At 38.4% G+C, this 26,639-nt stretch overlaps 1 pseudogene; it reads right to left on the bottom strand.

Moving 5' to 3' along the window:
• LOC140239184 (beta-lactamase domain-containing protein 2-like) overlaps positions 1 to 15,578 on the bottom strand; it is a 32,171-nt pseudogene extending 16,593 nt beyond the window's left edge.
• Positions 15,579 to 26,639: the final 11,061 nt, after the last annotated feature.

The following is a 26,639-nucleotide window of genomic DNA, read 5'->3' as shown; positions in this document are numbered from 1 at the left end:
CCCCACTTCACCCCGTCCGAAAAGCCATTGTCAACTGCTGGCAATACTCTTCGAATAAATGGCCACAAAACAAACTTCCTTTCGCTCTCCGAGTCAAGCCGCTTACGGACACTTTCCTAAAGCTGCAACCAATGCATGTTCATCCCAGTCCCCCTTGGTCCATTGAACATCCCAATAATGACTTCTCTCTTCACAGCTCATGTCCCAAGACCGCCCTCCCTTCAGCGCAATATCAAACTGCTCTTCAAACCATAAAGACCACATATTCAAACCACCTGACAATTTACACTGACGGTTCCCATGATCCCTCCACTAACTGTTCTGGCATTGGAATTTACGTACCTCACTATCGTCATGAAATAAGTGAAAGGGTTTCACCCATCTCAATTTGTCGTACAGAACTGGTAGCAATTCTTCTTGCCCTATCATGGCTGGAATCCTCTCCCCCGCTCAGAGCTGTTATTTTCTCAGATTCTCTCAGTGCCTTGACACTTTTGAATAACCACACCTCAAATATCCTTGACCTTCCCGATGAAGTCCTTCTTAAATGCTCAAATCTTGTAATGAATGGGTGTGACATCACTTTAGCATGGGTACCAGCTCACTGTGGTCTAGCGGGCAACGAAAAAGCCGATTATCTTGCCAAACTAAGTTTACGTAAGAACATTACAATCAGTGTTCCTCTAAGTGTTGATGATATACGACATGTAATTAAACATAGGTGTCTTGACGCTTGGAACGCGTTATGGCGCTCGTCCAAGAAAGGACGCCATCTTTTCAACATCCAACCCTGTGCCTCAAACACCTTCACCTTTGAAAGTCTGAATAGACGTGATGAAATAATAACTCACCGACTCCGCATGGGCAGAGCCAGATTAGCAACTTTTTATCATATTATCCGTAAGCATCCCACTGGTCTTTGCTCAATATGCAATGCACTGGAAACCGTGGAACATTATCTATTACACTGCAAACAACACACAAATCAACGTACAAATCTCATGCGTACTATCCATAAGCAATCACTAAACATCTCTGATTTACTCGCAAATCACAAAGCTCTGGACGCAGTTATTGCCTATGTCAAGGAAACCAACAAATATCATAGTATTTAAGATTGCATAACTTTGCTGTAGCATGGACTTTGCAAAGTCTTGCAGAATGTACATGTACTTTATCATTTTGCAAACGTAGATTTCAAGATATTTTGTGAGTCGTCGTATCATATGTTATTATGCATTATTGTTATTATCAATTACTTGTTTATTAATAATGTCTCCCACGTTGCTGTGGAATGCACTTGAAGATGTATGTACATGTATCATACATCTTCATATATAATTGCGAGTTGCCTATACACACGTCATGTTGGCATATATTTGCTTATCAATGATATGTGGGTTTTTGTGTTTGTTTCGTTTTTTTTCTTCTCATGCTTGATTGTGATAAATCTCACTTATGTTTTATTTAGTCTCGTTTTCCCCTTCCATGTACACAGGGGAAGGACTTTCAATCTCTCCTTTCCTCAGCGTAATAGACCTTCACGACATTCGCAGCGGACATCGCTCTCCGGTCCCCTCCGACAACAAGCCGACCTTGGTCAGCCGTCACGTCGAGGCCTCCATCCGTCCACCTCGCCTCTAGGTGCCGGAATCTGCAGCAAGCGGGTTTGGGGAGTCACTCGCTGCTGCAGATCCCGGCATCTCCCTCAATGGGTCTCTACTATATAAAATATATACATGTATATTGTCTTACGTTCCTTGCGGGCGTTTCCCTAGCAAGAACAGGGGATCTTTTCGTTCATATAACTATTGTGTAATTTTATAAATGATACATTTTTCATTATTTTTGTGGTGAGAACAACTTAAAATGTTTGTTAACCCCCTTTCGTATGAGTCGCCTGCACCTAATTAATACTTTAAATCTGTGGTTTGAATTTATTTTGAAGATTGTTATGACTCCCACTTTCTGGCACTGAATTGTACTTTTTATTTTCTGGGGCTTGAAGCCCGCAGGTATACTCATACGTCTTTGATTCCAGGATTATATCTGTATCATATTTCTCCGTTGTTTGCTGCAAATATTTTTCTGTATCAACGCCTTAGAGCTCCTTGATATAAACACTGCAAATATTTTTCTGTATATGCAAATATTTTTCTGTATCAACGCCTTAGAGTTCCTTGATATAAACACTGTATATATATATTTTTTCCTTCTCTCTTTCGAAACAATGATACAGTTATAGTAATTTTATCTATTTCGTAAAAAACATATCATTGTGTGTGTGCTCTATTTAAATACTTTACATTATTTTGGGTTGAACCATGATATGGGTGTGTCTGTGCGTGGTTGGAGGTGTGTGTATGTGGTTGAGTGTGTGCACGTGGATGAGTTAGTGTGCGGTACACGCGCGCGTGTATTGTTTAGTTATTTGAGTTTGTCTGAAGAATATGAGGTATTCATCAATATCATATGAGCTCCCTCGTGGAGACGTAATGAGCTCCTTTATGGAGACAATATGAGCTCCCTCGTGGAGACTTTATGAGCTCCTTTGTGGAGACAACATGAGCTCCCTCGTGGAGACGATATGAGCTCCCTCGAGGAGACTTGGTATGCATTTAATATTCTTGTTTATATCTCTTTAAGATCTATAATGTTTGGTTTATGTTTAAGTGCTGTCTGGGGCAAATTATTTGTATAGGGCCCCATTTCTCTCTCTTTCTCTTCTTTCGATCTTTAAAATAACAACAACAACAAAAGAGGGATGAGGGGATGGTGGGCTCTGGGGCTTCATAAAACCTGAAAAAGAAGCAACAAAAACCAACTGAAACCCACCGTTCTCCCGGGCCCCGGACCACATGAGGGAGCGAGGTGTGGATATGAGTAAAGAGGTGTTGTCCCTTTACCCCACCGAAGAAGTGCAATAAGACATTCCTTCTCTGTCCCCCACTCCCCTCTACAATTTTTGGAGGAAAGGAGGACGCCTCTTCACTCCCAGCAGGGGGCAGCAGGGGTGACACCCCCCCCCCCGCCTCAATTTCAAGAATTGGCCTTTGTGTGAGAACGATACTGCTCACTGTTTGAATTAGAATTAGAACACTAGTTTGGCATGATATGATTGCACACAGGTCATTGGGAGCAATTGTTTCTTCTCTCCTGAAATTTCCTGCTGCTTTTCTTGCTACAAAAGAAAGAACGAAAAAAAAAGAGGTCATTTGTATCGTTTGACGTCCCTGTTGTCATGGTTGTGTTGGTGAACCTCACCTCAGTATCTCCGATCAAGATCCTTTCGATTTCCAAATTTTGTTAGCATGTTTTATACAGACATGTTTACCACAATCATCATGCATGAAACTGTAGGGCCTGTATATACAGTGCGGCTATTTTGATTCTACATGAATATTATCAATTGAAAACCATACAATCAATAATGTTTTTGTGACCATTTCAACTATAAAAAAGAAGAAGAAAAGAATGAAATCCACCTTTTGTTGATGAGAAGAAAATGGATATAGTGTCTTGCAGCCATTTCCGCTTGCCCTCATAATCCGCGAATCTACCCCAAATGTCGACGATTTTCTTCCCCCGATGATATGCAGCAAATGCCGCTCCTCCTGTACGGGGATCTCGACCACTCTCAGAGTTTGCTCTGTATCAAAGATAGAACAAGTAATTCATTTGAAGATAATAAAGTATTTGAATTATAGCTGAACTGTTCGGTATATAAACCCCAATTTTCTGTTAACTATTTGTTCACATACTTGTGTTTCAATGCCATTTTCTTGCGCTGATGTGCTTTTAGAGATTTCTTCTCCTGTAACTACATGCATACTGATCCCTTGTTACATTCCTCGGGTGAAGCTGCTAAAATCGATGCTAAGTGGCCGTGTTGTCATCTTCATTCGAGTGTACGCGGGATCAGGATGAAAAGAGTCGATTTTACTAATAGTCAGTTGTTCTAAACAGAGTACAGTGCACTCCCGTTATAACGAAATGCTCGGGACCGGCAGTTTTCTTTCGTTATAACGAAATTTCGTTATAATCGAACAAATACAATATATAACGAAAACAAGGAAGCCAGCATATTAGATATTCTGTTTGTTGAATACTCGTCATACACTGGAAAGCTATGTGAACAATTAAAAAAATAGTTAATCAATTTCAGATTATTGTATTACAGTAACGCAAGTTCCCCTCGGAAAGTGTGCGTGACACGCCAAACAAAAACACAGTGATGTAACGCGTTCGCCCATGCAGAGACGCTGTAAATGCCTTGTTCCGCTACGTATTTTTTAAAGCGATTAGCATTTCGTTATAACGGGGCGCATTTCTTTTGCTTTTCCTTGTCAGCGGTGCTCGGAAAAGACTTTGTTATAGCGAAAATTTCGCTATAACCGTGTTCGTTATAAGCGAATTTTGTACCATAGACTTTAATGGCGATAATTTTGGGACCAGAAGTTTTACTTCCTTATAATGATATTTCATTATGTGTTCGTTGTAATGGGAGTGCACTGTGTCAGCTCATTTAGAACCAATTCTAGAGTCATCTAATTGATATGTCTTTAGATATAATTCCAGAACGAGATAGGTTTGAAAACATGCTGGTACTTGAAGTAAGTAGGCAGATATAATTTGCTTTAATGTATTTTTTTTTTCAATTTCTTTCTATGAGATGTCTATGCTCTATAATACAAACAACACAATACATGACAAAACGTAACATGTGACCTTCCATACTACTTTAAACCGAACTCACCTTAGTTTTCGTATCTTTTGCTTGTAAAGAAATCAATTATTGTGCTACCATAACTTATACGAGGAGAATAGATACTAACGTGAAAGGTGTTCAGGAATGAGTGGTTGCGAGAGCACGAAGTTCTACGGGTTGAGCGTTGTTTCCCCTCCAAGTCGGGTTACAGTTTTCACAGGCAGGCAGCAATGTTTGATCAGTGGTAGTCTGGCTTCCAGACCCTCTGCTCGTTCTATTTTTCTCTTCAGGATATTGACGCCTTCAACGGCAAAAACTGGTATAGTTTAAGGTGGTTTTGTCCCGTGCCTTTGACGCAAAGGCGGCGACTTCCGTCGCACAGTTCAGTTGGCAAAGGGTCTGGAAACCAGACTACTGAGTAGATCGGTGTTGGAAGCTCGCAAGGAGGATATGATAATTATAAAGCAGGCTTGTTTTCACAGATGACTAAATTCTACGGCGAAGTAGGGAGTGGCTGTGTTGTTTGTAAGCTGTACAAAATATTACGTTTTACTGTTAGCACTAGGGAGAGAGTTCCTACTGGCCGAACAACTATCTTCTAACTTGGAAACTACATGATCGCATGTCACATGAAGGTAGCTGGATACCACATAGGAGATTTATGCCGTGACGGTCATCTAGTTTTCTGCACCTACTGGGAAAAGATTACGGGTGAAAGTGGTAATGTTTATCAGTTTTTCCCCACTTTGATATGCCTGCGTACATTCCTCTGCGTCATTCTTTATAATGTAACATATGTCTCTGTCATAGCCTCAATATGATTATCTCTCTCAACTAAAAAAAACTGCATCACTATAGAATAGTTGCACGACCCCTATTTCTGAATGACAACTCAACACCCTTTGACTGTGTCCCTTACAAAAAATAACCATGAAATTTATGGTATTACCATGGTAAAACCTCAATTGCCATAGTACAACCATGGTATCAATGGTATTACTACGAGTACCACAGAAAAAGCATGGTGATGCATGGTGATACCACAGAAAAACCATGGTAAACTATCATTACCATGGCACGACCATGGTACTGATACGTATACCATAAACCGTGAAGTCTATGGTATTTCCATGGTCTTACCACAGGCACCACAAAATAACCATGGTAATAATTTGTTATAATTTTTATACCATAGCACTACAATGGTATTACTACCAGTACCATGGAAAAAACATGCCATCTACTGTATTTGCCTGGTATAACTACAGGTACAATAAAATAACTACGTATGGTGATGCCATGTTGTGGCCATCATACCATGGCATTACCACGGTATTACCACTTGTACCATAAAATAACCATGGTATCTAGGGCATTTCCTCAGTATCGCTGCAGGTATCAAAATTAGCCATTGATATACCATGTATAATAACCATCATACCATCGCACGGTTCTGGCACTACTAGGCCTACTTGTACCATAGAATAACCATGGAGATACCATGTAATAACCATCATACCATGTACTACAACCACAGGGTCTTTAATTGTACCGCAGCATGTCATAGTCTTTATGTTATCTTCTGTATTTCTAAAGGTACACAAAATATCCATGGTGATACTGTGGTTCAACAACAACATAGCAATTATGATATTCTTATAGCTTAATAATTTATCATAACTTCTCTTTTCATCCGATTGTAATAAAATTCTCACTGTTATGCTTATAAAATATTATTCCTTATACGACTAACTGTAAAGTGCTAGGAAATTTCTGTTACGTATTTTGCATCAGGTCCTTCATTTTTTTTGTTTTTCAATGATATTTTATTGATTTCATTCAAATTAATCATAAATCAACCCATTCTGGGTGTAACATGAACATAAGAACGGTACAAATGCCATTCAAAAGACAAATCCATTACCAACTTATACTGCCCATCATCTCCCTTCAAACATAACAACTCGATTATAAATCAAACCTACTGACCATTTCTTCACGAGAAAATATTGCCCTGTACAAAAAAAAAAAATGTATCTATATATATATATATATATCTATATATATATATATATATATATATATATATATATATGTATCTTTGACTATGGTATACTTATACTGCCAATCATCTCTCTTCAACATAACAACTCGATTATAAATCGAGTATGTAAGGGTATATATATACAAGGGTATATACATAAAAAAGCAACAAAAATACGTTATACAAACTAGAATGAAATCATTTCATTGAAATCAAATCCCCATCCCCCACCAACCCCGATGCACTCAAACCTATCCCACACCCCCACCACAACCCCAAACACATACATCCACAACCACCACACACATACACCCCAAACACCAACACACATACACCAACACCAAAAACGCACATACACACATACACCCCACACACAAAACACACCCGAAGCGATACCACCTTCCTTCCTAATAAAAACGACTTCCAAATTCAGAAACATTTTCCCATTTCAGCAAATGTAATCCCAACTTATTTCTCTTTATAGCAATTTCTTTTTCTTCATCCCGAAAACTTATTATTCTTTTACAAATTTCCTCCAAAGTAGGAATTTTTCCCTCCGACCTAGATCTAAAAATAATATATTTCAAAATAAAAATTATTGTATTATAAAATTTTACTTTTGGATCCCTTCCCGTAACACCAAAATGAACGTCTCTCCACTCTATATTTCGAAGATCTGCCATCTCAAACCTATCTATCACTTCCTGCCACAAATTCTTAACATACACACAATCCCAAAATAAATGTTTATATGTTTCTACCGATTGCTCACAAAAAGAACACCGGTTATTTGCAACAAAACCAAACTCAAAAAGATTTTCCTTTGTATAAACAACTCCATGTAATAATTTATACTGAAATTCCCTAAGTTTTGTTAGAAGTGTTGTCATTCTTGGTCTTAAAAATATATGTGTAATTTCCTTTTTCGAAAACAAATAATCATTTTGGCCATCTTTCATTCGTAAAACATACAATTGTTGTAAATTTGTAACAAAGAGTTCATACACCGTTCTAAATGAAACATCTTTCAATAAAATTACATTCTCAAAAATGTTCAAAGAAATATTATATTCCTCTTTATCAACAGAATAAAAATCATATATATTTCCCTCAAATTTCTGGCTTCTTACAACAACCTCCCCTATTTCCCAAACTTTAACTATATTTTCACTATCTAATCCTAACCTGTGAAAATATACTGCTGATCTCATACGATCTTTTTCCATAATTTGCTTCACTAAATAAATATTCTTCCTATATAAATTTTCACAAAAAATCATTTTCCCTTTACACAAATAATCCTTATTATTAAAAAAAATTGGATTAATCTTACCTTCTTGATAATTCCGGTTATTCTCCATTTCTTGCCATGCCCTCAAAATTTCTAAATAAAACCATGGTACATTAAACTTTAGAAATCGTATATCATAATTGCACAAAAATATGAATCTTCCTCCCGCAGTCTTAAAAATATAATCAAAGAAAAGTTTCCATCCCATGAGCTTCTCACCATATAACAATCGCTTCAACCACATAATTCGTTGACTCTTAACAAACAATTCAAAATTTGTCATTCTAAGACCGCCCTCACTATAATCCTGATAACAAATAACCCTTTTAATTCGATCTTTACCATTCCATATAAATTCAAAACAAATTTTATTGATATCTGCCACTACCCACTTTGGAACCTCTATTGATGAAGATACATAATATAATTTAGACAGAGCATATGTTTTGAGCAAAAATATTTTTCCCATTACAGTCAAATCTCTTTGTCTCCACCATCCCAAAAGTCTTTTAATCTTACTCAGTATCTCTTTATAATTCATTTCTTCTCTGACCTTAATATCCAATGCAAAATACACTCCTAAAATCTTTATTTCAGTTACAACATTACCCATGGGTAATCTTTCATGTTCTCCCTTTTTCTTCCCTATACTCATTACCTTTGTTTTATCAATATTAACCTTCAAACCACATAATTCATAAAAATCCTTAAATATTTCCTGTATTCTGATAATTGATGACCTATGTCTAACAAATAAAGTCATATCATCAGCATATAAAACTTGTCGAACCTCAAAATTCTCAAACTGAATACCTCTAATCCCATTATCCCTTCTCACCGCCTGCGCCAGAATTTCCATTACCAATAAAAACAAATATGGTGATAATGGGTCGCCTTGCCTCACCCCTCGCTTTATATCAAAATAACCTGTCGAAACACCTCCGTTCATAACACAACTACTTATTCCATTATACATGATTTTCACCCAAGAACAAAACGACTCACCAAACCCAAATAATTCTAACACCTTAAATAAGAATTTGTGCGAAACTGAATCAAACGCTTTTTCAAAATCAACTGCTATCAAATATGCCTCTTCTTCGCAGTAATTATTACAATAGAAAATCATATCATCTATCAAACGCAAAGCCTCACCAATATACCTGTTTTCTATATAACCAACTTGATCCAGATGAACAATCTCATATAAAACTCCCTTTATTCGCTTTGCCATTATCTTAGAAAGCATCTTATAATCCGTGTTCAACAAAGTAATCGGTCTATAATTCTTTATAAATAATGGATCTTTGCCCTCTTTTTCAATCAATGTTATCACACCTTGTTTTTGAGACGTTGCTAAACAACCTTTCTCAAAAGCTTCATTGAAAACTTCAACCAATAAACTTCCTATTTGTGGCCAAAATGTAAGATAAAATTCAACTGTAAATCCATCATTCCCAGGTGATTTATTTAATTTCATACTTTTTAAACACTCCCAACATTCCTCCTTAGTAATTTTTCCTTCACAAAAATTCTTACTGTCATCACTTAATTGAGGAATGTCTTTACAAAATACACTTTCTCTGAAATCATCACACACTGATTCATCTTCTGAATACAGATTTCTATAAAAATTTCTAATTAATCGCATTATTACATCCTTCTCTTTAATCACATTTCCCTTATCATCGCACATTTCCCGTATAACCGTTTTCTGTTTATTCGACTTGAGCAACTGCTCAAAATACTCTTGATTCTGTTCACCCTCTTCATACCAGACCACTCTTGACCTAACTTTTAATCCATCCGTATACACATTATACAATTTCTTCAATTCCGTTTTTTTACTCTCTATATCCTTTAAAATTCCACCACTATCAGGAGACGACAGAAGATTTTTCTCCAAAATATCTATTTCATATTCCAATTGCTGTATACTTAATCTTCTCTCCTTTGATTTTTTCTTCGAAAATTTCATTGCAAAATTTCTCATTTTCATCTTTAAAAAATCCCAGAAAGAAGATTTAGTATCAAACTCCGTCAACCATTGTAATTCAATACTTTTTATTTCTTCATTCATTCCCTGTACAAATTCCTTATCAAAACACAAACTATTATTAAATTTCCAATAAGACTTCCCATAACTTTCATTATATCGAATAGATTTCAGTTGTAAAAAAATCCCAGAATGATCAGGTGCTACTGATGATATAATCTCACATGTTCTTACTGAACTTTCCAAATCCTTTGATATAAACCAGTAGTCTAAACGACTTTGAACCAGCGGAGCGATTTGCCTGAAAGTAAATCGCTTTAACACTGGGTTCCGTTTCCGCCATATATCAATCAAATTCATTTTCTTTAAAAAACCCTCTAATTCTTTACTACCACTCATTCTCAAATTAGTACTTACACCCATATAATCCAAATCTTTATTCATTACTACATTAAAATCTCCACCCAAAATTAACGAATAATTCATAGAATATAAATTTGACAAACAATCATTAAAATTCACAAGAAAATCAATTTGTCTTTGCACCCTATCCCTTGTTGGGAAATAAACATTTCCCAGAAGCAGTTTGTAACCTAGCAAATCCCCTTTTAAAACCACAAAACGCCCTTCATCATCTTTCATAACCTCATCAATCTTAAAATTCAATCCAGGGGCTAACAAAATCATTACTCCCCTACTATGATTTGACCCATGACTAAAAATGATACGTCCTCCCCATTCTCCTTCCCACTCTCCCTCAATATCAGGGGTACTGTACGTTTCCTGTAACATAACCATATCCCCCTTTCTCATTCTAACCCAATCAAAAATCATCTTTCTCTTTACTCGATCCCGTACCCCCCTCACATTAAGTGAAATTAAATTCAGACCCGCCATGATGTATGATAAACGGTATCTACGTAACCGAGAGGGAAAATCCTACCTACATGATATTGATAAAAACGGTATCCCACACACCACTTCAATTTCACACCACCACGCACACAACAGAACACACACCCACTCACCCGTACCCTACTGAAGCTAAGTCTAAAAGACCAAGAAAAAAGATGGTATCCCACACACCACTTCCATTTCACACCACCACACACATAGCACAATACACACTCACTCACCCGTACCCGACCCACCCCCGACAACACAAAACTTATCCTATTCATCCTCATTCTACCCCACATCCGTCAAAAATTAACACCTACACATTTCTGAAGCCGCTCCCCTCCCACATTATACTTTCTATCCCGTCACAAATAATTATCACACACAAAGTTACCCCATCTATTGTACTGTCACCAATAATCCCAAGCATGATATACCTGCTTCCCTTCACACAAACAACTAGGACATCCACTCCCCGCACACCTATCTCTCCCACTTAATTATTGATCTTTGTCTTCCAAAACCTCCTAAACTAAAAAAAAAAAAAAAAAAAAAAAAACCCGACAATTATAAATATAATGAAAGTACAAATATTCTATATCCCCTCCTCCTATTCCTAAAACAAAATGTTGAAAGCTTATTCAATCTAAACCGTCTGAACCCCCAAAAAAGAGGGGAAAAAAAGAAACATGACAGTGGAATCTACGTTATACGCACGTGATATAAACAATATAAAATCACGTTAATGGCTACCTCCGCGTTGCCAAGGCAACACTCGAAAACCAATCTGACACAACAATCAGACTGGAGGGTGATTTGGTATACACAACAATCCTCATGAAAGGATCGGAAAGACAGAATACTCTTCTTCCTATTACACTGAGCACAAACCAAACCTTCAGCAAAGAAAAAAAAACAAACTAACAAATTCCTGAGTTTACCTAGATGGCAGAGAAGAAGAAGAAGAAGAAGAAGAAAAAAAAAAAAAAGATAGACTCTCTTCAATGCAATCAAAATCTGTACGTACTTGTACAATCAAAACTCAAACCGACAACATTCATTTGCAACATGTGATACATAAAAACAACAACCACACCCACAAAAAAGAAACGTTTGGCATACTAATCCGTTCTACCCATTCAAGTTGCAATAAAAGCACATAATATATATACTTAAACAATCCTCATTCACGAGTTGTTTCTAGTTTTTTTTTTCCTAAGTCGTTCTTGTAAATTTACGCTCTCCACAGTGAGTGGCCGTTTTCTTTCTACCCAAAACAGCACGGGAAACAACCAGTTAAAGGAGCAAAAATATCTTGAAGAATCAATCTCATGAAAAAAAAAAAAGGAAAAAAAAAAAAAGAAAGATAACGACATGGCTTACCAAACAAACAAATCAACCTGTGCAAACCAATGTCTTCACCGAAACCTGTAGTGGCAAATAGCCACTTTGACAGCATGAAATCACATTTTTATGTAAATTAAAAATATGATCTTTCCTTCGGAGCATAATGACTCCACAACAAACAAAGGAAAACGTCAGGTTAACATGTCCCCAATTATGCCTAAAACGGGAAACCCTCATCTCATTACGTCACTGGCTGCCTCCGCACTGCTCCAGGCATTCCCAAGACTTCAAACGTCTATTCAAAGACACAACAAAAATACCATAGGAGTCGACTCCCTTGTTTAACCTGTCACCCACTATGCCTTCAATGATAAACATTCATCCAATTTACATATTCCGTGGCTGACTGTCTCCGCGCTACCCAAGGCAGCGCAGAAATAGCCAATGAGAGGACCACATGGCCTACACAGCGTAGAAACAGCCAATGACAGGGCCACATGGCCTACACAACCAAACTCGTGAAAGGTTAAAAAAAAAAAAAAAAAAAACTAGTTCAATGCAACTGACAAAAACAAATTACGAATTCCTAGTTTGAAACATGAACCAAAATTCCTAAATACATCTGCTTTCTTCATTAGGTATACAACCCTTTCATAACATGTAAAATCCATCCTATACAATTCAGTTACTGCCAAAACAAGACCAAACCCCTAGCAGCAGGTGACCACTTGGAATGCATTTAACAATGAGCACATGCAAAATAGAGTCTATATTGCATAAAGGGCCCAACACCTATTCAAAAAAAAAAAAAATACACACCACACACACACCTGAAAAACTCCTGTCACCCCACTGTGTCAAAAGTGGGAAACCTTCATCAAACTCTACATACTCCGTGACAGGTTGCTTTCGCGTTGCCCAGGGCAACGCAGAACGAGGCAGTCAGAGGGCGACTTGACATACATGACCAAACACATGAACACAAGTTCAATGTCTTCATCATAATGCCGAAGCAGGACAAACAAATTACAAATGCCTTCTTTAAATCATCGGCTAAAATTCCTTACTACGTCTGCCATTTTCATTGAACGTGTACTCTTCCAATAGTTTTTTTTTTCCTAAACATATAAAAACCCGAACTGTATAAATCAAGAATTACCAAGCGGATCCAACCTTGTCGGCCACTTGGAGTGTATGAAAAATCAAGCTTCAAATTAGAAATGAAAATCAACGTATGCAAATAGAGATGCCGCCCATCTTTCGAAGCTGCCTATTCTAAATTCTTCCAAAGCGCCTATTCTATGTAAAAGATTCGGTTAAAAATCCATCAAGTTAAACCAACTTAAAACTCCCATTACGTTAGTTCCACTCAACCGTTACAAAAAAAAAAAAAAAAAAAAGCAGCACTCTTAATACACTGTTCATTGTATTCCATGAGCCATTATCATGAAACTTTGGATTCTCCAATCACAACTCAAATTCTGTATCCATTATCGTCTGAACAGATAAAGTCTTAAAACACGAATCATTTCCAGTTGACAACTTCTCGTCTCCATTCTCCGAACAGAATTTATGTCTACATTCATCTGATTTAATCAATAAACCGCTTTATCAACTTTTAGCGTCTTTCTGGATTCTCTCCTCGCCATGCACATAATCATAATTCCTTCCTTTAATTTTGGACTTTCTTACCATGCTTCCATATTCCCCTAAACTTCGCCTATCAACATGCAATGTTTTTGTATTCTCTTCCAAAGACCCAGGGGGCTTGAACCAATGCCTCTAATCTATATATAACATTCATCCACTTTACCTTTCCTTCCTCTCTGTCAGATATTTAATCGTAGAAAATAGATGCACATAGGTCTATGCCCTTAAACTGCATTTCTTAATCAATTTTTCCACTTAAATTTACATAAATTTTTTAAACGTCAAAAAGAAAAAGAAAAAAAAAAACTCCTATGACATTATTTTCACTCAAACGTTACAACAACAACAAAAGAAAAAAAAAAGAAAAAGAGACTCAATACACTGTTCATTGTATTCCATGAGCTATTATAACATGAAACTCCGGATTCTCCAGTCACAACTCAAGTTCTGTTACAATTGTCATCTGAACAGACAAAGTCTTAAAGTCTCAGTCAGTTCCAGTTCACGACTGCTAGCTTCCATTTCTCAAACAAAATCATATCTTCCGTTTCTTAACTTAAACGTCTACGTTCATGTGATTATCAAAAATTAAACCGCTTTATCAACTTTTAGCGTCTTTCTAGAATCACTCCTTGCCATGCACATATTCTCTCCTTTAATTTTAGGACTTTCTTGCCATGCTTCCATGTTCCCCTAAGCTTCAACACCAACATGCATTTTTCCTCCTCCATTGATAGGAAAACTCGCTTCACCTCCGTTTCTCTTCATTCCGCTTACCTCATTTTTTCTCCACCGGCACCATTGAACATTTTCTCCTCCATTAGTTTTGACGCTGGTTCGTCTCCTTACCTCCATGCTTCTCCATGCCTTTCATGCTTTCCACAAACCCTTTCTGCTTCTCTACTGGCAACCACACCCGGTCCACAAATAGCTTCGTTGGTTCCGACCTTGAAAAGTAAGCGAGTTTGCCTGCGTTCCTTGCAGCAATCAGGGCGGGCAATTGCGTTTGGCGCGCCATTCTCATTCTTAGCGGAATGTCTTCCTTTATGTAGATGTTAGTACCTTTGAGATTTTTAGCGCTTTTCATGATCCTCTCTCGGTCGCCATAGTGAACAAAGCGAGCCTTAATTGGGCGTGGTTTCGACTTCGCCGCAATTCTGTGAACACGCTGATACTCTATGTCCGCAACCTCGTCTGCTGATAGTTTTAAGTTCTTAGTGTAGACTTCTTTCAGGATCTCGCTCACATTTTCGTTCTCCTTCTCCGGTATCCCTATGAAGACCAAGTTCTCCCGCGCGACGTACATCGACAATTTGTCAATTTCATCCTTCAAGGCAGTGTCTTTCTCCTCCAGTTTTTCTTCCAAAACCTTTACTTTTCCTTTCAATTTCTCAGTCTCTTCCGCTTGGAAACTGACAGAAGCTTTGATTTCAGTGAACATCTTCTCGAGATGTTTCACTTGTTCCTTCAGGTTATGGTCCAATAGGGAAAATCGCCCCTCTATTTTCTCCATTTGCTGGTCAAGGAGAGCCCGGAAATTTGGGAGGAGACTGTCTTGAGGGCTGGGCGGCGTCATTCCGGCCTCGGCCCGAGGCCTCTTTGGTGCGGCGGTCTTACCGCTGTTCCGCAGGTTGCTGGCCATCATAACTGCACTATCACTATGGGGAATCGGGAGCGGACTTCGAAACGCGTGCTCACTCACCAACCATCAAACCAACACACATACGCACACACACACACACACTTGCACACACACACACACCCACACACACACACACATATATATAAAGTTTGATGACCTCATGCTTCATCATTTGTGTATATGAATAAAAGAACGACCCAAGTCCATGGAAGACCATTTCGAGTAAACTAAAAAAAAACTTCATATCTTTTTTGTTTGTCCAATAATATTCTATTTAACTGTGATGGGAAGGCAACATTGTATATACACATTAGAACATATATTATTATGACAATTAACATTAACATTAATTGTGGAGAGGCCATTTTGTGTGATGGACTTGGGTCGTTCTTTGATTCATAATTATGGACTTGGGTCGTTCTTTGATTCATACAAGTCATGATATTCTGCTATAGAGATGAGAGAAGGACGAGAGAGGGCGCTATAATATGAATGTAAGAATGACCCAAGTCCCTCATTCTTACATTCATATAAGATTTAACTCATTTATTTCAGGCACTTCCGGGGGTAATTAGGATTTATCATTTATACACAAGATGAGTCCATGCATAAGCTACAATTTCACATGTCAAACTGAATTTGGCCAAAAATTGGACAGTCATTGGGTCTTTCTTATATTCATATATTCATTTGTCTTTGACGGTAATCTTCTCTCTGCCCTTCTGTGCGAATTCCGGCCAATAGAGGGCGACTGGTTTGTTTTAGTCCAGCAAACCTCGATCTACAAGCATGGCAATGCACACTGACGCAACTCCTACGTTGGGAGAAAGAATGATAAATACTATGTACAACAAGGGAAATGTGGATTTAAGAAACAGCGTCTTTGACTGATTGATGAGATGGGTCATATCCAGTGATTAATGAGCGCAAACCGATCAAACTGTTCAAATTCTGCACCCGGTTCACGTGTAAACAAAACATCGAATAAGAAACAGGGGGTCTATTTTCTTTATGCAGTATAAAGACATAGAGTAAGAGTCTCAGGCGCAAAAGAGTGATGAGGGGATGGTGGGCTCTGGGACTTCATAAAACCTGAAAAAGAAGCAACAAAAACCAACTGAAACCCACCGTTCTCCCGGGCCCCGGACCACATGAGGGAGCGAGGGGTGGATATGAGTAAAGAGGTGTTGTCCCTTTACCCCACCGAACAAGTGCAATAAGACATTCCTTCTCTGTCCCCCACTCCCCTCTACAATTTTTGGAGGAAAGGAGGACGGCTCTTCACTCCCAGCAGGGGGCAGCAGGGGTGACACCCCCCCCCCCGCCTCAATTTCAAGAATTGGCCTTTGTGTGAGAACGATACTGCTCACTGTTTGAATTAGAATTAGAACACTAGTTTGGCATGATATGATTGCACACAGGTCATTGGGAGCAATTGTTTCTTCTCTCCTGAAATTTCCTGCTGCTTTTCTTGCTACAAAAGAAAGAACGAAAAAAAAGAGGTCATTTGTATCGTTTGACGTCCCTGTTGTCATGGTTGTGTTGGTGAACCTCACCTCAGTATCTCCGATCAAGATCCTTTCGATTTCCAAATTTTGTTAGCATGTTTTATACAGACATGTTTACCACAATCATCATGCATGAAACTGTAGGGCCTGTATATACAGTGCGGCTATTTTGATTCTACATGAATATTATCAATTGAAAACCATACAATCAATAATGTTTTTGTGACCATTTCAACTAAAAAAAAAAGAAGAAAAGAATGAAATCCACCTTTTGTTGATGAGAAGAAAATGGATATAGTGTCTTGCAGCCATTTCCGCTTGCCCTCATAATCCGCGAATCTACCCCAAATGTCGACGATTTTCTTCCCCCGATGATATGCAGCAAATGCCGCTCCTCCTGTACGGGGATCTCGACCACTCTCAGAGTTTGCTCTGTATCAAAGATAGAACAAGTAATTCATTTGAAGATAATAAAGTATTTGAATTATAGCTGAACTGTTCGGTATATAAACCCCAATTTTCTGTTAACTATTTGTTCACATACTTGTGTTTCAATGCCATTTTCTTGCGCTGATGTGCTTTTAGAGATTTCTTCTCCTGTAACTACATGCATACTGATCCCTTGTTACATTCCTCGGGTGAAGCTGCTAAAATCGATGCTAAGTGGCCGTGTTGTCATCTTCATTCGAGTGTACGCGGGATCAGGATGAAAAGAGTCGATTTTACTAATAGTCAGTTGTTCTAAACAGAGTACAGTGCACTCCCGTTATAACGAAATGCTCGGGACCGGCAGTTTTCTTTCGTTATAACGAAATTTCGTTATAATCGAACAAATACAATATATAACGAAAACAAGGAAGCCAGCATATTAGATATTCTGTTTGTTGAATACTCGTCATACACTGGAAAGCTATGTGAACAATTAAAAAAATAGTTAATCAATTTCAGATTATTGTATTACAGTAACGCAAGTTCCCCTCGGAAAGTGTGCGTGACACGCCAAACAAAAACACAGTGATGTAACGCGTTCGCCCATGCAGAGACGCTGTAAATGCCTTGTTCCGCTACGTATTTTTAAAGCGATTAGCATTTCGTTATAACGGGGCGCATTTCTTTTGCTTTTCCTTGTCAGCGGTGCTCTGAAAAGACTTTGTTATAGCGAAAATTTCGCTATAACCGTGTTCGTTATAAGCGAATTTTGTACCATAGACTTTAATGGCGATAATTTTGGGACCAGAAGTTTTACTTCCTTATAATGATATTTCATTATGTGTTCGTTGTAATGGGAGTGCACTGTGTCAGCTCATTTAGAACCAATTCTAGAGTCATCTAATTGATATGTCTTTAGATATAATTCCAGAACGAGATAGGTTTGAAAACATGCTGGTACTTGAAATAAGTAGGCAGATATAATTTGCTTTAATGTATTTTTTTTTTCAATTTCTTTCTATGAGATGTCTATGCTCTATAATACAAACAACACAATACATGACAAAACGTAACATGTGACCTTCCATACTACTTTAAACCGAACTCACCTTAGTTTTCGTATCTTTTGCTTGTAAAGAAATCAATTACTGTGCTACCATAACTTATACGAGGAGAATAGATACTAACGTGAAAGGTGTTCAGGAATGAGTGGTTGCGAGAGCACGAAGTTCTACGGGTTGAGCGTTGTTTCCCCTCCAAGTCGGGTTACAGTTTTCACAGGCAGGCAGCAATGTTTGATCAGTGGTAGTCTGGCTTCCAGACCCTCTGCTCGTTCTATTTTTCTCTTCAGGATATTGACGCCTTCAACGGCAAAAACTGGTATAGTTTAAGGTGGTTTTGTCCCGTGCCTTTGACGCAAAGGCGGCGACTTCCGTCTCACAGTTCAGTTGGCAAAGGGTCTGGAAACCAGACTACTGAGTAGATCGGTGTTGGAAGCTCGCAAGGAGGATATGATAATTATAAAGCAGGCTTGTTTTCACAGATGACTAAATTCTACGGCGAAGTAGGGAGTGGCTGTGTTGTTTGTAAGCTGTACAAAATATTACGTTTTACTGTTAGCACTAGGGAGAGAGTTCCTACTGGCCGAACAACTATCTTCTAACTTGGAAACTACATGATCGCATGTCACATGAAGGTAGCTGGATACCACGTAGGAGATTTATGCCGTGACGGTCATCTAGTTTTCTGCACCTACTGGGAAAAGATTACGGGTGAAAGTGGTAATGTTTATCAGTTTTTCCCCACTTTGATATGCCTGCGTACATTCCTCTGCGTCATTCTTTATAATGTAACATATGTCTCTGTCATAGCCTCAATATGATTATCTCTCTCAACTAAAAAAAACTGCATCACTATAGAATAGTTGCAGGACCCCTATTTCTGAATGACAACTCAACACCCTTTGACTGTGTCCCTTACAAAAAATAACCATGAAATTTATGGTATTACCATGGTAAAACCTCAATTGCCATAGTACAACCATGGTATCAATGGTATTACTACGAGTACCACAGAAAAAGCATGGTGATGCATGGTGATACCACAGAAAAACCATGGTAAACTATCATTACCATGGCACGACCATGGTACTGATACGTATACCATAAACCGTGAAGTCTATGGTATTTCCATGGTCTTACCACAGGCACCACAAAATAACCATGGTAATAATTTGTTATAATTTTTATACCATAGCACTACAATGGTATTACTACCAGTACCATGGAAAAAACATGCCATCTACTGTATTTGCCTGGTATAACTACAGGTACAATAAAATAACTACGTATGGTGATGCCATGTTATGGCCATCATACCATGGCATTACCACGGTATTACCACTTGTACCATAAAATAACCATGGTATCTAGGGCATTTCCTCAGTATCGCTGCAGGTATCAAAATTAGCCATTGATATACCATGTATAATAACCATCATACCATCGCACGGTTCTGGCACTACTAGGCCTACTTGTACCATAGAATAACCATGGAGATACCATGTAATAACCATCATACCATGTACTACAACCACAGGGTCTTTAATTGTACCGCAGCATGTCATAGTCTTTATGTTATCTTCTGTATTTCTAAAGGTACACAAAATACCCATGGTGATACTGTGGTTCAACAACAACATAGCAATTATGATATTCTTATAGCTTAATAATTTATCATAACTTCTCTTTTCATCCGATTGTAATAAAATTCTCACTGTTATGCTTATAAAATATTATTCCTTATACGACTAACTGTAAAGTGCTAGGAAATTTCTGTTACGTATTTTGCATCAGGTCCTTCATGCACACACATACGCACACACACACACACACACACTCGCACACACACACACACCCACACACACACACACATATATATAAAGTTTGATGACCTCATGCTTCATCATTTGTGTATATGAATAAAAGAACGACCCAAGTCCATGGAAGACCATTTCGAGTAAACTAAAAAAAAACTTCATATCTTTTTTATTTGTCCAATAATATTCTATTTAACTGTGATGGGAAGGCAACATTGTATATACACATTAGAACATATATTATTATGACAATTAACATTAACATTAATTGTGGAGAGGCCATTTTGTGTGATGGACTTGGGTCGTTCTTTGATTCATAATTATGGACTTGGGTCGTTCTTTGATTCATACAAGTCATGATATTCTGCTATAGAGATGAGAGAAGGACGAGAGAGGGCGCTATAATATGAATGTAAGAATGACCCAAGTCCCTCATTCTTACATTCATATAAGATTTAACTCATTTATTTCAGGCACTTCCGGGGGTAATTAGGATTTATCATTTATACACAAGATGAGTCCATGCATAAGCTACAATTTCCCATGTCAAACTGAATTTGGCCAAAAATTGGACAGTCATTGGGTCTTTCTTATATTCATATATTCATTTGTCTTTGACGGTAATCTTCTCTCTGCCCTTCTGTGCGAATTCCGGCCAATAGAGGGCGACTGGTTTGTTTTAGTCCAGCAAACCTCGATCTACAAGCATGGCAATGCACACTGACGCAACTCCTACGTTGGGAGAAAGAATGATAAATACTATGTACAACAAGGGAAATGTGGATTTAAGAAACAGCGTCTTTGACTGATTGATGAGATGGGTCATATCCAGTGATTAATGAGCGCAAACCGATCAAACTGTTCAAATTCTGCACCCGGTTCACGTGTAAACAAAACATCGAATAAGAAACAGGGGGTCTATTTTCTTTATGCAGTATAAAGACATAGAGTAAGAGTCTCAGGCGCAAAAGAGTGATGAGGGGATGGTGGGCTCTGGGACTTCATAAAACCTGAAAAAGAAGCAACAAAAACCAACTGAAACCCACCGTTCTCCCGGGCCCCGGACCACATGAGGGAGCGAGGGGTGGATATGAGTAAAGAGGTGTTGTCCCTTTACCCCACCGAACAAGTGCAATAAGACATTCCTTCTCTGTCCCCCACTCCCCTCTACAATTTTTGGAGGAAAGGAGGACGCCTCTTCACTCCCAGCAGGGGGCAGCAGGGGTGACACCCCCCCCCCCCCCGCCTCAATTTCAAGAATTGGCCTTTGTGTGAGAACGATACTGCTCACTGTTTGAATTAGAATTAGAACACTAGTTTGGCATGATATGATTGCACACAGGTCATTGGGAGCAATTGTTTCTTCTCTCCTGAAATTTCCTGCTGCTTTTCTTGCTACAAAAGAAAGAACGAAAAAAAAAGAGGTCATTTGTATCGTTTGACGTCCCTGTTGTCATGGTTGTGTTGGTGAACCTCACCTCAGTATCTCCGATCAAGATCCTTTCGATTTCCAAATTTTGTTAGCATGTTTTATACAGACATGTTTACCACAATCATCATGCATGAAACTGTAGGACCTGTATATACAGTGCGGCTATTTTGATTCTACATGAATATTATCAATTGAAAACCATACAATCAATAATGTTTTTGTGACCATTTCAACTAAAAAAAAAAAAGAAGAAAAGAATGAAATCCACCTTTTGTTGATGAGAAGAAAATGGATATAGTGTCTTGCAGCCATTTCCGCTTGCCCTCATAATCCGCGAATCTACCCTAAATGTCGACGATTTTCTTCCCCCGATGATATGCAGCAAATGCCGCTCCTCCTGTACGGGGATCTCGACCACTCTCAGAGTTTGCTCTGTATCAAAGATAGAACAAGTAATTCATTTGAAGATAATAAAGTATTTGAATTATAGCTGAACTGTTCGGTATATAAACCCCAATTTTCTGTTAACTATTTGTTCACATACTTGTGTTTCAATGCCATTTTCTTGCGCTGATGTGCTTTTAGAGATTTCTTCTCCTGTAACTACATGCATACTGATCCCTTGTTACATTCCTCGGGTGAAGCTGCTAAAATCGATGCTAAGTGGCCGTGTTGTCATCTTCATTCGAGTGTACGCGGGATCAGGATGAAAAGAGTCGATTTTACTAATAGTCAGTTGTTCTAAACAGAGTACAGTGCACTCCCGTTATAACGAAATGCTCGGGACCGGCAGTTTTCTTTCGTTATAACGAAATTTCGTTATAATCGAACAAATACAATATATAACGAAAACAAGGAAGCCAGCATATTAGATATTCTGTTTGTTGAATACTCGTCATACACTGGAAAGCTATGTGAACAGTTAAAAAAATAGTTAATCAATTTCAGATTATTGTATTACAGTAACGCAAGTTCCCCTCGGAAAGTGTGCGTGACACGCCAAACAAAAACACAGTGATGTAACGCGTTCGCCCATGCAGAGACGCTGTAAATGCCTTGTTCCGCTACGTATTTTTTAAAGCGATTAGCATTTCGTTATAACGGTGCGCATTTCTTTTGCTTTTCCTTGTCAGCGGTGCTCGGAAAAGACTTTGTTATAGCGAAAATTTCGCTATAACCGTGTTCGTTATAAGCGAATTTTGTACCATAGACTTTAATGGCGATAATTTTGGGACCAGAAGTTTTACTTCCTTATAATGAAATTTCATTATGTGTTCGTTGTAATGGGAGTGCACTGTGTCAGCTCATTTAGAACCAATTCTAGAGTCATCTAATTGATATGTCTTTAGATATAATTCCAGAACGAGATAGGTTTGAAAACATGCTGGTACTTGAAATAAGTAGGCAGATATAATTTGCTTTAATGTATTTTTTTTTTCAATTTCTTTCTATGAGATGTCTATGCTCTATAATACAAACAACACAATACATGACAAAACGTAACATGTGACCTTCCATACTACTTTAAACCGAACTCACCTTAGTTTTCGTATCTTTTGCTTGTAAAGAAATCAATTATTGTGCTACCATAACTTATACGAGGAGAATAGATACTAACGTGAAAGGTGTTCAGGAATGAGTGGTTGCGAGAGCACGAAGTTCTACGGGTTGAGCGTTGTTTCCCCTCCAAGTCGGGTTACAGTTTTCACAGGCAGGCAGCAATGTTTGATCAGTGGTAGTCTGGCTTCCAGACCCTCTGCTCGTTCTATTTTTCTCTTCAGGATATTGACGCCTTCAACGGCAAAAACTGGTATAGTTTAAGGTGGTTTTGTCCCGTGCCTTTGACGCAAAGGCGGCGACTTCCGTCGCACAGTTCAGTTGGCAAAGGGTCTGGAAACCAGACTACTGAGTAGATCGGTGTTGGAAGCTCGCAAGGAGGATATGATAATTATAAAGCAGGCTTGTTTTCACAGATGACTAAATTCTACGGCGAAGTAGGGAGTGGCTGTGTTGTTTGTAAGCTGTACAAAATATTACGTTTTACTGTTAGCACTAGGGAGAGAGTTCCTACTGGCCGAACAACTATCTTCTAACTTGGAAACTACATGATCGCATGTCACATGAAGGTAGCTGGATACCACATAGGAGATTTATGCCGTGACGGTCATCTAGTTTTCTGCACCTACTGGGAAAAGATTACGGGTGAAAGTGGTAATGTTTATCAGTTTTTCCCCACTTTGATATGCCTGCGTACATTCCTCTGCGTCATTCTTTATAATGTAACATATGTCTCTGCCATAGCCTCAATATGATTATCTCTCTCAACTAAAAAAAACTGCATCACTATAGAATAGTTGCAGGACCCCTATTTCTGAATGACAACTCAACACCCTTTGACTGTGTCCCTTACAAAAAATAACCATGAAATTTATGGTATTACCATGGTAAAACCTCAATTGCCATAGTACAACCATGGTATCAATGGTATTACTACGAGTACCACAGAAAAAGCATGGTGATGCATGGTGATACCACAGAAAAACCATGGTAAACTATCATTACCATGGCACGACCATGGTACTGATACGTATACCATAAACCGTGAAGTCTATGGTATTTCCATGGTCTTACCACAGGCACCACAAAATAACCATGGTAATAATTTGTTATAATTTTTATACCATAGCACTACAATGGTATTACTACCAGTACCATGGAAAAAACATGCCATCTACTGTATTTGCCTGGTATAACTACAGGTACAATAAAATAACTACGTATGGTGATGCCATGTTATGGCCATCATACCATGGCATTACCACGGTATTACCACTTGTACCATAAAATAACCATGGTATCTAGGGCATTTCCTCAGTATCGCTGCAGGTATCAAAATTAGCCATTGATATACCATGTATAATAACCATCATACCATCGCACGGTTCTGGCACTACTAGGCCTACTTGTACCATAGAATAACCATGGAGATACCATGTAATAACCATCATACCATGTACTACAACCACAGGGTCTTTAATTGTACCGCAGCATGTCATAGTCTTTATGTTATCTTCTGTATTTCTAAAGGTACACAAAATACCCATGGTGATACTGTGGTTCAACAACAACATAGCAATTATGATATTCTTATAGCTTAATAATTTATCATAACTTCTCTTTTCATCCGATTGTAATAAAATTCTCACTGTTATGCTTATAAAATATTATTCCTTATACGACTAACTGTAAAGTGCTAGGAAATTTCTGTTACGTATTTTGCATCAGGTCCTTCATGCACACACATACGCACACACACACACACACACTCGCACACACACACACACACTCGCACACACACACACACCCACACACACACACACATATATATAAAGTTTGATGACCTCATGCTTCATCATTTGTGTATATGAATAAAAGAACGACCCAAGTCCATGGAAGACCATTTCGAGTAAACTAAAAAAAAACTTCATATCTTTTTTGTTTGTCCAATAATATTCTATTTAACTGTGATGGGAAGGCAACATTGTATATACACATTAGAACATATATTATTATGACAATTAACATTAACATTAATTGTGGAGAGGCCATTTTGTGTGATGGACTTGGGTCGTTCTTTGATTCATAATTATGGACTTGGGTCGTTCTTTGATTCATACAAGTCATGATATTCTGCTATAGAGATGAGAGAAGGACGAGAGAGGGCGCTATAATATGAATGTAAGAATGACCCAAGTCCCTCATTCTTACATTCATATAAGATTTAACTCATTTATTTCAGGCACTTCCAGGGGTAATTAGGATTTATCATTTATACACAAGATGAGTCCATGCATAAGCTACAATTTCCCATGTCAAACTGAATTTGGCCAAAAATTGGACAGTCATTGGGTCTTTCTTATATTCATAATATTCATTTGTCTTTGACGGTAATCTTCTCTCTGCCCTTCTGTGCGAATTCCGGCCAATAGAGGGCGACTGGTTTGTTTTAGTCCAGCAAACCTCGATCTACAAGCATGGCAATGCACACTGACGCAACTCCTACGTTGGGAGAAAGAATGATAAATACTATGTACAACAAGGGAAATGTGGATTTAAGAAACAGCGTCTTTGACTGATTGATGAGATGGGTCATATCCAGTGATTAATGAGCGCAAACCGATCAAACTGTTCAAATTCTGCACCCGGTTCACGTGTAAACAAAACATCGAATAAGAAACAGGGGGTCTATTTTCTTTATGCAGTATAAAGACATAGAGTAAGAGTCTCAGGCGCAAAAGAGTGATGAGGGGATGGTGGGCTCTGGGACTTCATAAAACCTGAAAAAGAAGCAACAAAAACCAACTGGAACCCACCGTTCTCCCGGGCCCCGGACCACATGAGGGAGCGAGGGGTGGATATGAGTAAAGAGGTGTTGTCCCTTTACCCCACCGAACAAGTGCAATAAGACATTCCTTCTCTGTCCCCCACTCCCCTCTACAATTTTTGGAGGAAAGGAGGACGCCTCTTCACTCCCAGCAGGGGGCAGCAGGGGTGACACCCCCCCCCCCCCCGCCTCAATTTCAAGAATTGGCCTTTGTGTGAGAACGATACTGCTCACTGTTTGAATTAGAATTAGAACACTAGTTTGGCATGATATGATTGCACACAGGTCATTGGGAGCAATTGTTTCTTCTCTCCTGAAATTTCCTGCTGCTTTTCTTGCTACAAAAGAAAGAACGAAAAAAAAAGAGGTCATTTGTATCGTTTGACGTCCCTGTTGTCATGGTTGTGTTGGTGAACCTCACCTCAGTATC

The sequence above is a fragment of the Diadema setosum genome, chromosome 15 (assembly GCF_964275005.1).
Source record: "Diadema setosum chromosome 15, eeDiaSeto1, whole genome shotgun sequence".
NCBI lineage: Eukaryota > Metazoa > Echinodermata > Echinoidea > Diadematoida > Diadematidae > Diadema > Diadema setosum.
Note: the sequence above shows the minus strand (reverse complement) of the source record. Positions and strands in the feature narration are given on the sequence as shown.